At 42.6% G+C, this 17,162-nt stretch overlaps 1 long non-coding RNA gene and 4 other non-coding genes across 5 annotated transcripts; all 5 read left to right on the forward strand.

Annotated features, from left to right (window-relative positions):
• The first annotated feature begins 5,519 nt into the window (after window positions 1-5,519).
• Window positions 5,520-5,613, forward strand: LOC140259381 (small nucleolar SNORD12/SNORD106). Its single transcript, XR_011905399.1, has one exon. It is a non-coding gene; the product is annotated as a small nucleolar SNORD12/SNORD106 (small nucleolar RNA).
• Window positions 5,614-5,679: 66 nt separating this feature from the next.
• Window positions 5,680-9,338, forward strand: LOC140259219 (uncharacterized). Its single transcript, XR_011905370.1, has 4 exons — window positions 5,680-5,760; window positions 6,737-6,863; window positions 7,655-7,794; window positions 8,940-9,338. It is a non-coding gene; the product is annotated as an uncharacterized lncRNA (long non-coding RNA).
• Window positions 6,575-6,666, forward strand: LOC140259379 (small nucleolar SNORD12/SNORD106). Its single transcript, XR_011905397.1, has one exon. It is a non-coding gene; the product is annotated as a small nucleolar SNORD12/SNORD106 (small nucleolar RNA).
• On the forward strand, window positions 7,493-7,584 carry LOC140259380 (small nucleolar SNORD12/SNORD106). The gene has a single exon (XR_011905398.1). It is a non-coding gene; the product is annotated as a small nucleolar SNORD12/SNORD106 (small nucleolar RNA).
• On the forward strand, window positions 8,036-8,130 carry LOC140259382 (small nucleolar SNORD12/SNORD106). The gene has a single exon (XR_011905400.1). It is a non-coding gene; the product is annotated as a small nucleolar SNORD12/SNORD106 (small nucleolar RNA).
• Window positions 9,339-17,162: the final 7,824 nt, after the last annotated feature.

Genomic DNA, 17,162 nt, shown 5'->3' on the forward strand with positions numbered 1-17,162 from the left:
TGTGAATGTGAAGGTATTTTGCCACAGGTATCTCTATTTCAATGCTCATAAATGCATCAATCATCTTAGAGGTGCTATGTAAGAGAAGCTTCTTTTTGTGAAAGACCTTATAAATGCCATGTGATGGAAGACTTGATGGTCATGAGTGGATTCTAGGTAACACAAATGAGTTCTAGATAAGTGAGATTTTTTCTGGAGCACTACAGTCACTTTTTTTTTCTCTATTGACTCCTCTGTGCTCGATGCAGCAAGTGCTGATAAGAATGATTGCTTACTATATGTAATTGGAAGGCTTTATATTACACTTCAGTTCAGCTGATACTATAGAATGTTTCACAAGGAAGAGAAATATAAAAAAGAATAAGAACAAAAACTGAGGTAAACAAGAAAAACCCTGACTGCAGTAATCTAGCAGGCTAGTGTTGATATAAACTATACATTTCTGAGTACAAAGCAAAGTGCTGTCTGCAGAGACATATCTTTTTGGATTCTTTCTTTAAAATAATAATCTTTGAAATAATAAATCTTTCTACCTTCACTTTCTGGTCTTTATAAAATCTTTTGACTGCAGTAGAATGAGCTGGAGCTTCAGATCATCGGTCTATATTAGCTTGGGCTCAGTGCCACACTTGCAGTCTTACCTTTCATTAATGATCCCATTACAAAACAAACAGAAACATATAAAGTCTGTTTTAAGATAACTTTCATATTCAGATCTTAATTGGCTAATATTGTTTTCTCTCCATCAGATTTCCTCCCCGTTAACTTATTTGACTGTGTTTAAATTCCCAAAAGGAAATACAGAGCACACAAGCTCCAAAGTAGCAGCTTGGAATTTTCAGAAAGCTTCTGGAAGTATTTTTATGTTACTTTTCCAGTAGTTCAGGTTATAAATACCAGCAGAGACCAGAGAAAGTAGGCAGTACATTTTCCTTCACCAAAGAAAATGGCCTATCTGCCTGTACTCCTTTGCTTGGATGGACTCTAATCATCAAGGTGTTATTTTCTGGTATTGGAAGGAAAGCACTTAACTACTGCTTTCTAAAATGTCAAAGCCTTAAGCCAGCTCTAATGTCTAGCAGCTTTTACATGGCTTTTCTTAAAGTGTTTCTGTGCTTTTGTAAAGTGCTGCACTTATTAGTGGTTCTTGTCAAGAGTGATTCCATGCCACTGTTTCTTGGAGAAATACAGTCAAATTTGCCACTTCAGTGCCCTGTATAAGAACCTGAGAATTGACTTTGTAGATGTGCTGCTTACAAAACTTAAAGTGAAGCCTTTTCCAGTGCTGTGTTATTGAGCTTAATGACTGCTGTCTGAGTTTCCTATTTTAATAACAACTTGGACTCTAAACATGGTGTATAATGTGGTCAGAGTTCATTCAGGGAGGATTATTTGCTTTCTTCATTGGGTCAGTTTGTTATTCTTGAGCTGAAAAAGTGCAACACACGAAGGAGAATCGTGAAATTCATTTCAGGGGATTTTTTTAAAGCAAAATTTTGTCTGTTATTAGGAAACCCTCACTTCCCAAAGGAAACTGGTTCCAAAGGAAGAGATGTGATTTTTCATGATTTTTGTCCAGAAACTAATGGTGACAGATCTTACAAAAAGGAAGAATCTGTGCAAAATTTATTTTGGAGAATGCTGACCTGTAGGTAGCCACAGTGTGCCTACAGAATGAGCAGCGGTGTGGATTCACTGTGATATATGTTTGTTCCGTGATATTAAAATACATCTAATGTGTTTAGAATGGGATTTAGCTTTGCACTTCATTCTAGTTGCAGTGACAGTGCTGTTACTGAAGCTCCTATACCGGTTTGCCTTGTCTCAAATGGACAGACTGGTATTTCCTTTGGATAAATCCTGCCTGAAACGACTCAGACAGGGAATCCGCCAATAGTATGGCAGTTATTTGTCTGGAGAATTGAGAACATTCATTTTAGTAACGTACATTGGAGTTAAATTTAGATGTACTTGGGATTCTATTGCAATTACCAAAATTCTGTTCTAACTTGTTGGTCAAAGTTTAAAGTAGGATTTTTGTTCTGATGTAATAATGTATAAAGACAAAAGGTGGAGGCTGCAGAAGTACCCAACTTCAGGAAGGGATGTTTGTGTGCTGTTTGACACAATCTTGTTTTGTAAAGCAACCACATAATTGTTTGGTGCTTTTAGATGTTTCAAAGTTCAGATTAAGAAATACTGGTCCAGAGGTAGTTACCAATCTGAAAATATTCAGCTTCATCTCTGTGGCTGCAACATGCTGTATTGCTTTCTGTTACATGCTGCTTGGATTTACACACTTACTTAATAGTCAAGAACTTCTGAAAAGAACCTGAACATCCTGTGAAAAGAGGTTGGGGAACATAAATTGTTAAAGCAAAATCTCTAGGATGTTCATTTAATCTCTCTGGATTAGAACTGAATAAGAGCATACAGATGGTGAATATTACTTACCCAAGAGTTTATTTTATTCTCAGACAAAATAAATTATTTTTTGTACTGCTAGCAGCATCCTAATGAAACAAACTGTATTCAACTAGGAATGAAAATAGCACTTTTAAACTGTATTTCTTCTCCTATTTCCAATTTCACAGTATTTTAGCAACCTGCATTTCAGATTTTGAATGTCTTAATGTAGTTATGCCAAAAATGTCCTTGACAGAATATGCTTTTAATATTGTCATCCTAACCTACCACTCTTTCATTACCTTTTTTTATTGCTGTTGTTTTTGTTTTTTAGAGAAGGTATGCGCTCCTTAAGGAGGCAAACCTGGCTCTGTGCTAAAGGGACAAAACCTCTGACATTTCTCATGGCTGAGTCTAAATGCAAAAGCCATTTGGGTACAACTGAGCATCTCTACAGACACAATCTCCTACTCCCCATGTTCACATGGGTACAATCTCTTTTAGGTTGCTGTACTTGGAATTTTAACATTGTTACAAAGTACATCACAGTAAAGATATATCTTGTGGTCTGACTGCTAAGTATTTCTTTCATTGTAGTTTTTACACAGCAGACTGGTTTTAATGGAGAGAAAACTATTTAGCTCTTGCCAAGAAAAAACAATTGGGAAATGAAAGTATCACTGAAAAAAGTAAATTCATCAGTAGTTTGTTGTAAAAGAGATTCAATATTACTTTCCTACAAACTGGCACTGTATTTGCATAAAATGTTTGTCTGGTCCCCTTTAAAGTTTGCTGAGTAGATCCTGAAGTGCTTATGTGTTAAAATACTGAGCCACTGAGTTACTTTAATTACTAAAGGGGATAGGAACTTGAAGAAAATGTGCTACATCAAATTCACAAAAGCTAAATACGTTTAAATAATTGTCTCTTCTAAGCATTCTTAGCAAAGGTTGTGTTGTGCTTTCTCTCGTACTGTGTGAGTTGAAAAGTATTGTAATGTATTTCTGCAGTCTTTCAGCATTGCAGTGGAAAAGTTTGTCCCGTGTAAATGGACCAACAACACTCAGTTACTTTTGCATGATAAAAATGTTCATGCCCTTCTCTGAAGTTACTTTCAAGTTGATACCATATTGGTCCATTGCTCCATCTTGTTATGACAGAGCAGTGTCTTTTATCAATGCCTATGTAAAATTAATTTGCTAATAATAAAAGAGAGTAATCTGTAAGCCATCAAAGCTACCTTTTTCCTCAAAAAAATGTTTTCTTTAGAGTTTAGTCACAAATTTTGCAAAATGTTACTGGTATCGTGCATCAATAGAAATTATGTCCTCAGTGCACAGCTGTTAACAAGGCAGTTGCTCATCTAACAAGCTGGTTACACTTCCTAAATGATTTGTCTGAGCTTGGAAAAACTGAAATGTTTTGATCAATTTTAAAGCTGAACCTGAAATAGATGCATTAAATCAGCATTAAACCCAGTCCTGCATGGCTGTGATGATTATAACCTAAAAGAAAACTGCAGCATCTTTGGGAAGGCTTGCCGGTCATGAGAAAATCAACACTGGCATTTCTCTGTATGAGTGTTTTGTTTTGAGTCTCTGTCTGATCAATAGCTACTGACCTCTAAATCTGCTACTGCCATCAGGTCTGAGGTTCCTGCTTCAGTTACAACATGGCTGTGATCAATTTAATGTCATGTCTGGCGCAAAACCCGTGCTAGTCTGTAGTAACAAAAAACAACAAACACAAGCACTTCATTTTAATGTCCAAAAACGTCTCTTGCTAAAATTCAGCTGGGTCACATTTACAGTTCTTTTTGAGTTGCATACGTGACATGGGTGTGCAGTGTAACAGGATTAGTTTTTCCTGTAATCTTAAAATGCCCTTCTGTAGGCTGCCTTTTCATCTCTTGATGTTTTGGAACTTGGATTAATGGGATTGAAATTTTTTTCCACGAGTCCCATTTGATAAGCTGCTTTCTGGAATTAGATGATTACAAACGCATTTCATTTGGAAATAAATAATGTTTTAATGGTAGTTGAATTATAGATTGCTAGGCCAAATGTACTACAGACACAGTATGGATGTCACTAGATAATAACAGACAAGATGAATAAATGGGAATGGAGAAATACCTCCTGTGTGAATTCAAGGCTGCCCCAGGGCAGATCCTCACCAGATAGAGGTGACTGGGCTCACACCTCATCGCCAAGGTGAATTTATAGCTGCAAAATCACCAGACGCAGCAGTGGCAGGGGTACAAAACATGGTTATTTGCAGCACATCCTTCGTTCTGTTACTTAGTGGTAAAAATTTCTTTCCAAGAAGATGCCAGGAGCACGGGGTGCACACAACACCCACCCAATTGGCGTTTCTGAGCCTTTCCTGCGTTGTAAAACATTAAAGGTATGGAAGCAAAGCAGACGGGCAGCCTCCCCTCGCCTCACTTCTCGCTGTGAGGGTGAGCGGACACAGCAGCCATCCCCTGCCGGAGGAGCTCCATGGGGCGGCGGGGCCTCCCGTCCTGCCTCAACTGCTCCGCGAAATGGCGGCCGGGCCACCAGGCGCGCCTCACACCACCTCCTCCCCCGGCTTCCAGGGCAGCCGGGCGGGGCAGAAGCGATCGTTTCCCAACCTCTTAACATGTGGCGCTGCTCGTCACGCGGCCGAAGCAGCACCATGGGGAAACGCGCACAAAAACCCCAGAGCTGAGAGCACCAGCCGACATGGCGGCGGCTCCCGCCCTCTGCGCGGGCGGGGCGGGACGGGGCGGGCCCAGGCGGTGCATAAAGCGCGGTGCGCGCAGCCCAGCGGCCTCTTGCTGCGTCGCTGGGAGGTGAGTGGAGCTGCTCTGTTGTCTTGGTGGGTTTGGGGGGTTACGGTGCTTCTTCTTAGCAGGTCTTGCCGCCTTTTTCCTTCTCTAGTGAGGGAGCACCTGGCCTTGCAGCACAGCCGCCCCTTCCTGCCTCTGCCCCATCCCTTGAGCTCCATCCCGTATCCCTGCGGATCGCTGTGCTGAAGGGCCCGCCGTGCCCTTACTGTCCCCACGGAGCGTGGCTGTGTGCAGCCCCGCAGCTCTATGCAGCCCCGCAGCTCTGCCCCTCCCGCGCCCTGCTGGTGTAGGTGATGACTGAACTTTTTTCCCCATCAGAGCGACAGTGTTGATTATACTCATCGCTTCAGCCAGGTCTTGTCTGATACACCAGCTCCGAGGGGCTGCCGTGCCCCCCAGCCTCGTGTGCTCCGTGCTCACTGTTCCTTTGTTTTGTTCCCAGGCCACTGAATCGCGCTGGGACTGCGTGATGGACGGCTGCAGCTGCCTGGCTCGCTTTGCCATGCTAGAGCTTCTGATAGGTGAGATTCCTACGTCCCTTTGGTAACTGTGCGAGTTTTAAGGCCGTTCCTGGATTCTTTTCATGATGTTTTGCTACATTATTATCCCCGGAGACTTGAAAGATAAGCAGATGTGAACGTTAGCCTAAGTATTGCAGAGCTGGAAGCAGTTTTGCTCGTGCAGAAGCATTGCATCAGGGGCCTCGCGTTGCTCCGGTTACACGCAAAGCATCAGGTCTAGGATGGCAAGAAACGAGCATCGCGGGTGGGACAGTGGGTTACAGCTGTGTCCTTGGCAGGGCGGCGTGGCGCTGGGGCTCGGCCTGGCCATGCAGACACGTGGGCGCTGCTGTTGAGAGCTGCAGGCCCAGCCCGGAAGCCCATGGGCGGAGCTGTGCCTCCCCCAGGCAGGGCGGGCTGGTTCGGCGCTTCTCTGCCGCTTGCTGGTAGGTATGCGGTAATGCTCACAGGATGGGCTGTGCAGTGTCTGTGGCCTCTTCCCGTGTCCTGGGGTTTGGAAACTGCCCGACACTCAAAACTGCACGTGCAGCCTCCTGCCCTTGAGTTGCATGGGTAGAAATGTCTCATGGCCTTTAAGGTTGTAGCTGCAGAAGTGTGCAATCTGTTCTCTCTGGCGGCTTCCTATGTTATGTTTGCCTTAGCCATCTCATGCTGTACTGCAGAAACCCATTTTTATTTCCTGGTGCTCTCCGGTGTTTGCCATGAGCCTGTTGAATAGGCAAATCAGCTAGCTTTTTCTGGGAAAGGGTTTGTGTAAGTTTCTTTCAGGCCCTAAGGACATGGTTAGAGTGTAGCTGTGTCACTCTTGGGTCCTGCTGGTGTAGGTGATGACTGAACTTTTTTCCCCATCAGAGCGACAGTGTTGATCACTCATCACTCTAGCCAGATCTTGTCTGATGCACCAGCAGGAAAAAGCTGTGATGTCCCACAACTTAATGGGGTTCAGTGCTAACAGTTCCTTGCATTTCACTCCTAGGCCTCTGTGAAATCAGAGGGACGTTAGGCCTGTTGGAGACCTGATGACAGCTGTAGCCAATAGTGGATCTGCTGTGCGATGAAGGCAGTTGTTCTGGCTTGCACCACTATGCGTGAGCCTTTAACAGGTAAGAATAGCAAGTCCATAAGGCTTCTGTTGTTGATTGATGGTTTAAACTTAGTAAAACAAAACATTTTTATGCAGGGGATTGCTTCCAAAATGCTTTGTCAAATTAGTGTCTTTGGAGATTGCTGTATAATTTGCAATACATAGCTTAATGCTCAGTGTTGAAAGCACACAGGGTCAACTTGTGCAGGAGCCTTTGTGCCTCGTGTCACTCATGTTCCATCTTGTCCAAAGTGGCAAGTGTGACTGGTGAACAGAAAGCAGCATAGCAAGGGATCACTGACTTGGTCCTGGTGGGTTTGTAGCAGTGTCCCATTATTTATTTATTTGTCTCTAGATACTTTGTGCTCATAGAACTCGTTGTAAGGTCATTCTACCTGGAGACATAGGGGTACTGTGCTCAGAGCAGCTACCATAATATGGTATGGGGACCATCCTGACATGGATTCCTTAGGAAGAGAGGCTATTGAGTAAGTGTTGAGGGGGTGTTAAGATCCTATTAGTGTTCAGTAGAGTCTGTATGTATGTGTGGCTTTGCTGCTTCTGCCATTAGTTCACCATTCTCAGTGAACCTATCTCAGGCAGTGACGTGGCTGATGTGGGCATGTTGCTTTGTAACTCCTTGGGCCTGCTGGTGTAGGTGATGACTGAACTTTTTTCCCCATCAGAGCGACAGTGTTGATTACTCATCACTCTAGCCAGATCTTGTCTGATGCACCAGCAGGAAAAGGTTGTGATGTCCCACAGCTTCACAGGGTTCAGTGCTAATAGTTCCTTGGATTTCACTCCTAGGCCTCTGTGTAGGCAGAGGGACGTTGGACCTGCTGGAGATCTGATGGAGATGGCTGTAGCCAACAGTGGATCTGCTGTGTGACTGCAGTTGCCCTTGGCTTTCTCTGCTGTGTGTTTCCACTTTTGATAGAGGAGCAAAGGTAAGTTGTTTCCCTGGATACTTGATTAATAGGTAGACTTGATCACTATCACAAGCCCTCTGTGCGTTACCTTTGTCCTCTTACAGCATGTTTGAGGTAGTAAGTGAGGCAGTGAGCAGGGACTAACACTGCAGGTAGATAGTAACCTGGAAGCAGCTGTGATAAATGAACGACAGCATATGAATAGAAAACACTTTTTACTAGTTTACCTGAAATTTGTCTAACATTAAGCTGAAGAGTATCTGTGGTATATGATGACTTCCCACTTCTTTCCCCATCAGATCGGCAATGCTGATACAAACTTACATTTAAGCCAGATTTGTCTGATTCCACAGATGCAAGATTCTTCAGTTTGTCATTTGGTTCTGTACTGATGCTTCTGCCTATGGGCAGGGAATCTGTGTGTGCTGCATGCTTGGAGGGCAGACAGCACTGGAGGGTGCTGTCTGTATGTATCTTAGTAGTACTGATTGCATTACATTATCTGACACACTTAAAAGTCTTAAAGACTGAAAGTGGAAGGATTTTGACTTTTGGGAGATTTCCAGTAACAGAAATGGCAGAGCTTTGACAAGGTTGAATTGAACTTCAAAGGGCATGAACATAGCTTTTTTTTTTTTTTTTTTCCTACATTTTGCCTCTTCTCAGTAGTGTTAAAATGAAGTGTTTAATATAAAGCCAAGGAACCCTTGTTGTGCATTTATTTTACTTGTGAATGAGATATCCTCCATGCTTTATAAGTGGATAAATGTCAGCTTTCAGCATATTTCTGTTTTGCAGAGAGGGATTGCTTTGGGGTTATTTTTTTACTTTTCTGTAAGGGATCACATGTGATACCTTCTGAAAACTTGGCTGTTTGTTTAGGGTTTCACCAATGCTTTAGAAAATGGGCTTAAGAGAATTTTGCTTTATTGAGTAAACACTTACTGCTGGTTTCATTCAGTTGCAAGCTGATGTTGCTGTTTGTGTAACCCATGTTCAGCTGTCATAGCTGTGAGGGAGGCTGAAGTCTTCTCAGTAGCCTGTAACTGAAGAGCACAAATGTGACCTATCTATATTTTGCATTTGGGGGTGAGATTGGAAAGCTGTATTTTTGCTGTTTGATGTGGAATGAACTTACATGCTTTTGGATGTACTCTTGACAGGTTGAGTGGGATCTCTCAGAAGGCCTCTGGATTTGCTGTTATTTCGAAGTACTAGGTGAAAGCTGTCCTCCGCCAGTGATGCTTCTCTCCATGCTGCCGCCTGTGATCCCTTGTCCACAATACAGCATCCATATCACTAAAGCAACTCTTGAGTCTTTTCTCTTGGTGTCTTGCCAACTCACAGACGGAAGGTGTTGCATTTTTTCCTTCACGTGATGCATTTAATCATAATGGATTCTGGATTTTGCTGTATGTTTTACGTTAGCAAGGGTTGTATTCACTACCTGACTAGTAATGTTACTTGACATTAAAAGAAGCCTTAAAGCTGTTGTCATGTATGATGGTCTTGTGTACAATGAGGTTTTTCTTGAATAAAATCTGAGTACTGTATGAACTCAACTGTTGAATGAAATTGTCTTCTGTATCTTTTAACAGTCAATTTCTGTTTCTCCTAATTGTTGGTTTTTGGAGTTGGGTGGTGATAATGTATCTCTGCAGTGACTTTCCATTGAACTGCTTTCTGCCTCAGTTAAGGAGGAAGAGTCATGTTTTCATGGCAAGATAGCTACTCCTTGCATACTCTAAAGCAAAAGGTCCTTAACTGAGATGTGTAACTGCTGACATTCCCAAGGAAAATATAGTGTACTGGAAGTTGTAGCTGGCCTGGAAAAAGATGTATGTTCCAGGTAAGTGGGTCACAGTAGCTTTGCAAAGTCTTTCATATGTGATTCCTTCAGAGAGTGAACAGCAATCTAGGAAGGAAGAGAAGCTGATACCAGCTTCTGTAAGGATTTGGATATCTCCCCTGTGCGGTGTGACCAGCTAACAAAAATGACTGCTGTTGGCTAGAGAAACTAGTGGCAGATGTTGATTCAGCTCTTGCAGCCTTCCCCTGGTTGCTTTTTGGCAGTCATTTCTGTTCTGCAGGCAGAATTAAATAGGAATTTTATCTATGTGCTAAAGTAGGGAAACACTGAACAAGATGGTTTCCCTAAAACCAGAGTCATAGAGCCCTAGAGTATGTTGCTGCTTGTACCTCTGGTCTTGTAGTAGCTCTGTAAAATATGCATGTCTGGCCTCAATGGGAGCAAAACATTTTTTATCAGTGAACTTGCACTGTTCGGTGTCCACTTGAGGCTGAATTAGTGGTAAGTCTGCCTTCTGCATGAAGGTGGTCTCCATCTGTTGTGACCATTAGCTTGGCAATCAAATGGTGACTCTATGGTGCACAGTCAAGCAGGCCTTGGCAGATGACTTGTGCAGGTCCTGATCTGGTAGCATTTGTATATCCCACTGGCAATGCAAATGAAGTAAAACAGCCTCTTGAATTCAGGCTGTTGTGGAAATCTGGGACTTAAATTAACAGCACAGTTGCAAACAGCACAAGTTGAGATTGGAACCCCAGGCCTAATAATAGTCACCTATGTGCTGCTGTTGGAAGTAGCACAGTAGTTAGTAGGTTCATTAGGATTGCGTTTTAAAACCAATCCTGCAGCCTCATTAGTTTCCTGAGGAGCAGGGCCATATCAGTGTGTGTTGCTAGTTTTGGGTCAAGCGTGCAAGTACCAAGTAAGTGGCTGCTGCCTGAAGCAGCTGGATGCTTCTGCCCTACAGTGCGCTAACTTAGCCCAGCAGCCACAATTCTGCTTGAATTACCTGAAGGATGAAAATGAGAAGTTAGTGAGTAACAGGCTAAGAAAGTATGCAGCAGGGAAGAATTCCTTAAATTTTAAGTATTTAAACTCTATTTTTACCGCTTGAAAGCAACAACTTCAACAACTTAATTAATACTTAATAGCTCGGTAGTTGTTTACAGCCGCTAGAATCTCTGCAGGGCATTTCCATTTCTTTTAACCGTAAATAACAGTTTCAGTCATTGTAGGAGGGGATTTGGTATTTGAACTGACAGTGGCCTTGAGCATGTGTGTCTAATTGGATGATAGAAAATTATTAATCAGCATGTGGAAAGGAGTCTTCCATTAAACTAGATAGATATTTTCCCTCAGTTACTATGAACTGCGTAACCTCTTGAAGCAACATATTGATGAGGGATCAGAGCTGCTAATAAAAATTAGTCTCATGAGAGTATCTACCATCAAGCTTTCTATGGGCTGTGGAGTAGAGACTGCCAGTTGTCTAACGGTACAGGTGTATTTCAAAATGTCCTTTGTGTGTTTTTAATATCTTGTTGAGAAATCAGGTCAGGATTGAAGCTTTGGTGCTACTCAGAGATGTGCAGCAATGGATGACAGCACTGAAGATGGCTGATCAGCTGTAAGCAACCTGGGAGCATTCCAGGGTGGATGCAGGCTGGTGAGTTGGAGGAACTGAACTGCATACAGTGAGCTGGGCTCAGGGATCTGACCTGGCAGCTGCAGGGGGTGCTGTGTGTGTACCTCTCCTAAAGGTTAGTTAAGGTCCTAGCAGACAGGTTTTCCTTATCAACTGCTCATCTGAGTGTGTTTATAGTTGGGATGCTTTCACTTTGTCACTACAGCAGTTTGCTGTATAACAGTGGACTAGTGTTTGAGATTCGACTGTGTGAACAGTTAATTAGACAGTGGAGAGAAACTCTGAAAGTCACATGAAAGTAAATCTGAGCTTGTCAGAGACTCTTATATTTAGAAGGTAGGAGCGGTCCTTGATACTGACAGGTTTTTGTTTCAAAGCTTTTTTTTCTGGTGTGGTTTCCTTATACATCTGCTGCCATTATCTTTCTGGAACTGGTTTGGTTCTAGAGGAGCTTCTCTGTCACTCTCTCCAGACCTGTGCTCCAAATCCCCAGGCACCTATGAGAAGAGGCTGAGCGTGGTTGTTGGCAGCTGTGGGCACTCTGCTGTGCTCTGAGTTCAGGTAATTTCCCCGTGTGTAACAATAAGCTATTCAAAAACTTGAGCTGCAGTGGACTTTGTAGTACTACAGCTTACAGCTGTGCAGTGAGTGAAGCTTCCCTGGTAATAGGGAAACCATGAAATGAACTTCATTGGCTCTACCAATGCAGGTAAAATCGCCCCATTTGAAAATCTCTCAGTGCAGCCCTTTTGCTAAAAGATGGGAGATTTACTCTGAACTTAAAAGCAGTTTTCGCCTGGTATTTGTTGCCCCAGTGTTGCCTGACTTCTGCAGACACTGGTCAACCCTGACTGTGATGGCTGAGTGTTCTGAACAAAGTAATGAAAGCAAGAAGGAATGTTTTGGACAAAGGCTGACTGAGAGCTTGTTCTGATTGTATCTCTTCACAGAGAGCTCACTGCCATCTCCCAGAGACAAGCAAAGGAAAATCACAGTGTGTCCTGGGCTCTTATTTGCTGCTGTGAAGTGGCTGAACAGGGCAGTGAGGACAAAGACAGGATTTGTCAGCTCCATCAGTTATAACAGAAACAGACAATGCTGTATTGCATGTATCTGGGTAACTTTCTAAAACTGAAAACTGCAGTCACTAGGCTGATAAGTTTAAGCAGGTGTTTACTTTTCTGAAACAGCTCTGTTTCTTGGTGCCATGAGCATCTGAGAAGAAAACAGCACAGGTTATTTCTCTGGATGCTGCTTTTAATAGATGTGTTTTCATACACAGTGAGAGGTTTCACATTTATGTTCTCTAAGATTCAGGAATGTTTGTTGTTTTGTTTTGTTTTGTTCTTTTTGTCTGCGTGTTGATTTTTTGTTTAAACTTTTTTAGACCCGTTTGTTAAGTGGCTGCATTAGCTTATGGGATAGCACAGTTCTTTCACTCATTGCTGTTTCTACTGTTTGTATTGGTATCTCTGCCTTAATCTCTGCTCATCGATAGATAAAATGACTAAATTATCAGCTGTGTTAACAGGTTAGGCTCTATTGTGGTCAGTGGTGAAGTAAAACTTGGTTTTGTAATTGTTCTAGGAAGATACAGATTTAAGGACACTCAGGCTGTCCTATAGACAGGGAAAAGAATATTATTATTTGTTGAAGTAGGGGGTTTCTTTCTCAAACAGCATTTCTTCAGATGTTCTGCAGTTAGAACCTTTCCTGTTTCTTTTCCATCCTTTTTGCCACTTCTCTTGCAGCGGAGGGGTGAATTCTGTCATCTCAGTGCAACCCAGGTTTGTTTGGGCACAGTGTTGCCAGCTCAAGACTGATGATAATAAAGTACTTTGTGCTAGACATGGTGTAAATTTGGAGCAGTCCCATTACATCCTCTAGGGTTGTTTGTGAGTTCAGGACTGGTTTTGAGTTACCTGAGATCTGCTTGATTTCTTTAGTGTTATATTTAGAAAGCTTCTACTGGAGAGTCTGCTCTTCTCTGGTGCCTGTCACTTGCTGTTTGTTTTTGCATGCTGTGGCAGGGTCACCTTCAAGTCTTCCCTCCAGTGCTGAGAATAAGCTTGACTTCTGCAGCCTTTCCTCAAACCAGATATTGAAGCCAAAGGTTGTCCTCATTTCACCACTTCACACAGACTCCTTTGGATTCCTGTAACCTTCCTCGGTGAGGAAGTCCAGGGTAACAGAGACTAGCAGATGTGATCTCCGCATTGACTATACAAAGAAGCAAGGCATGTTGTTCATCTCCAGGTGGTAAGCATCCCACCAGCAGGCTCATCTAGTGCTTGAGTGTGGTAGGTGAGCATATGCAGTCCCACGTGGTGCTGCTTGCCCAGATGAATTCCCTGAAGCCTGTTTCTGAAAGTTGCTCTCCAAAGGTGGTACAGAATGTCAGCACCCAGGGGTTGCCCTGGGGTAGGTCATGCTTTCTGATCCACGTGTGCTTGTATTTCCCACTGTGGGTGGCCTCAAATGTGTTCAGCAGCTTACTACTTCTGGTTCAGAGCTGATCTGTAATAGGAAGGGTGAGGCTTTTGATCTTCCCACATATACTGGAATGCTTGCACATCAGTCCAGGATGGAGCCTGGCCCTTAGGAAGCAGCTAACCTGGATACCATTTCTCAAAAGAAACACTAAAGTCTACCCCTCTCTTTGTTTAATAACTGTATGTGCACTTCCATTGTGCTGCACATCTTTAACAGTTGTAGACATTGCTCTATCCTGGCTGCTATCTCATGCTTCTGGTCTCAAACCCTTGGCAGGCTCATGGGAGTGTTGCTTTTACTGTTACACTGACTTAGTCTTCATTCATGTTCATAAGAATTTCATCTATCAAGAAGAGAGAAAACCATTTTATTCTCCTGGGAGAAGATCTGTCTTGAGAGCAAATCCATTTTCCTATAGATGTGGGTCGGGTCCTTGACAACAACAGTTCAGAGAAGACTTTTCCTTTGAGAATTCTGCTGTTTTACAGCAGAATGTTTGTAGGTATAATTTTCTTGGAAATTTGCAGAGGAGGGCTGGAATTGTCTGAGAAGTTCTGTTAGTCAGCGATTTATGTTGCTGTGGAAACACCTTACTGGGGCTTGTGCAAACTGCCTGGAGAAAATGGTTGTCAAAGGTGCTAACAGCAATTTGCATCTTTTGATAGTTTGTAGTTTACCTAAACCTATACAAAGGTAACATGGTCCACAACAGTTGGTGTTGTATCATGAGCTGGTCTCAATTGCCCTTGGCCATGATTTCCCTCTGCAAACCCTGTCGCTCTTCTGAACTATGACACACTCTCCCTGGCAGTCTTTCCTCTGATCTGGAGCTATGCCAGGTACAAAAGTGATATCAAAACCCTTCAATGTCAGGTTGCTAGAGGTAAAGGCAAGTAGTAACTTCAGTGGGGATGAGTGAGAAAATGATGAACTCTGGTGTCTCATTATGTATTACAGTGACCTGGTGGATGTCTCTGTATACAAATACACTGATTATTTATTTTTTTTCCTCTAGCAGAATGGACTGGGTAGACCTGCTTTTGGCAAGTAGAGGGCATGGTGAGGAGTTATCTTGTTAGTTTTAGTTTCCTGGCTCATTTTTTTTCTTCTTCCTCTGGAGAAAGGTACTTGTAAGAATAAAGCAGAGCAGAGGGGAAGCATAGATGGATTTTCTCAGTGTAGGAATGCAGGTAGAGTCAGGGCTGTGACTGTCAGACTTGCACTACAAATGCTGGACATGACAGGCACAAAAGATGTCATAGCCTGTTGTGTGAAAGATGTGATACAGCCTTTTCAAGTAGATGCCTCTTACTCCGGTGCAGGCTGCCTTTTGCCTGACTGAATTGTGATAGGTAATCTGACAAAGGCATATCCAGGGAAGAGCCTAATGATTTTCTCTCACAGTGATAAAGAAAGCTCGCTGATGCCTGGGTGTTGTCAGACGTTCCCACTGTCTGATGGAGTCTGTCTATCCATCACACTGTTCCTCCATCTGTGACTGAGGGTTAGTAGAAGACAGGAGCTTTCAGGCCTTTGGGATTGCACTGTTGGCTTCAGCTATAGGTGACAGGCTTGTCAGTGAGCTGCGGTTTCCTGTAGGTTTGTCTGATCTGTAAACCTAAATAAGAACCCTGAGAGATGGTGGGGTTAATTCTGTAGAGAGAACTGTGATGGAATTGTTAGGAGCATCCCATTGGCTTTCATCTTCAGTTTCCTCATACCGGGAGCAAAGGTTGTTTGGGCTTGTAATGCCAATTTCTTAAACTCATTAGGAATATCATTCAAATCTTTTTAAAATGTCATTATTTAAAGTCTAGTGACACCTCTTTTGTCATCCAGATGTCCCATCCTGAATCTTTTCTATAAGGCTTTCAGAGTCGGGTACATTATAGCATTGCTATCAACACGGTTTAGACAAAACCTCACGGCGCTTTATTGATTTTTAAAGTGACTTGGTGGAGTCACAAAGGTTTGTGGAAATACAGTTTTGAGAAAAGAAACAAACAAAAAACTTCAAACATCTTTTGCTACGACGTGTTAGGTTAGAATTCTACGGAATACCACTGAACAATAGCTTTATATTCTGAAGGCAACTCTGCAGTCTCAAAGAACTCTGTCTGAATGGTCCACCAGTCACCCAAATCTAACTATAATATGCAGGTCCTCACTAGCTCCCAGCACTCCCTCAGTCATTTCATAGTGGTCAACTCGGCAGGGACAAGGTTTGCTCTAAAGATCCCATGCACCTGCAGTGTTGTTTGCTATCTGTAAGACTCACGAAGTTGCAAAACCCGGCGGTTATTATTGCATTTAATTTTCTCATTCCAGCTTGTTCATTCAGCACAGTTCATCCCTTTACCGTCTGTAGCACGATTAACTTGTCCAAAATTGCTATTTGTCTCCACACCATGGAAAACATGTAGGGTCTTATGCTTAAGACAATCAGCTACCAGGCAGATTCTACTGGAAGACCTGCAGAGATTAACTTGGTATTGTGCCTGTGTAAACTTGTTGTGAGGTCCCAGGGCAAAACCAGTTCAGAGAAACCAAAAAGAAGAAAAGGGCAAGTTCTCTCCTTCTTCCTAAATCTTAGTGTCCACTGGTTGTTTAACTTCCACAGTGGCTAATTAGGGCTTTCTTAAAAGAAGGCAGTAAGAATGCAAAAGAATCTGAAAGAATGCACTTTCTGATACAAGAATATCAAGAAACTCCTGTTTTCATGTAATTATCTTTTCTAATAAATCCCAATGAACACGTATACTAGATGGATTAATGCCTTCCGATGCCCATTACAGCTTCTGCTCTCATTGTAGAAAATAAATGTGACCATTTCTGCCATGCAAATTGTATCAATTAAATAAAACCATTAAATAGGTGAGCAAATATTAAAGGTTGTGTTTATCCTCATCCCTGCTGTTACTGTGTGCTCTTCCCCTGTTGCACTCAGAAACGCCAGTCACAGAAAGGACTGTTTATGCTGAGAGTTGACTTTTGGGAGTTTGGGCCACTGCTTTGTTTTTTAGCTCTCCTTCACAGTATATTTATTTCCCTCTTATTAATGTGCTGCAAAGTGTTTAGCTGTCATCTGCAGAGACTGGATTTGTGCAGATAAGTGTCCTTGAATCTCCTGTGTAAATGCATTTCATGTAGTTAAGGCCTCTGGTTTTGTCACCTAAGTGCAAATGAGCATCTGCTGCTTTGTAGATTAACTGAATATTAATTTACAAGGGTCAGCTCTGCTGTTTTGGGTTGGTGTTTGTTTGTTTGTTTGTTTTTTGTCTGTTAGAGCAAGGGGAAACATAGATTTCAAGAGGCAGAATGGCTCCAAGGCTGATGAGGATCTAGAATTTAGGATTCATTTGTTCTAGGTCTAGTTCTACAAATGCTTCTTCAAGGTAGAAGATGCAGTGAAGACACAGAACTGCCTGCACAAACAAG

This window comes from Excalfactoria chinensis, chromosome 15, assembly GCF_039878825.1.
Source record: "Excalfactoria chinensis isolate bCotChi1 chromosome 15, bCotChi1.hap2, whole genome shotgun sequence".
NCBI classification, from domain to species: Eukaryota; Metazoa; Chordata; class Aves; order Galliformes; family Phasianidae; genus Excalfactoria; species Excalfactoria chinensis.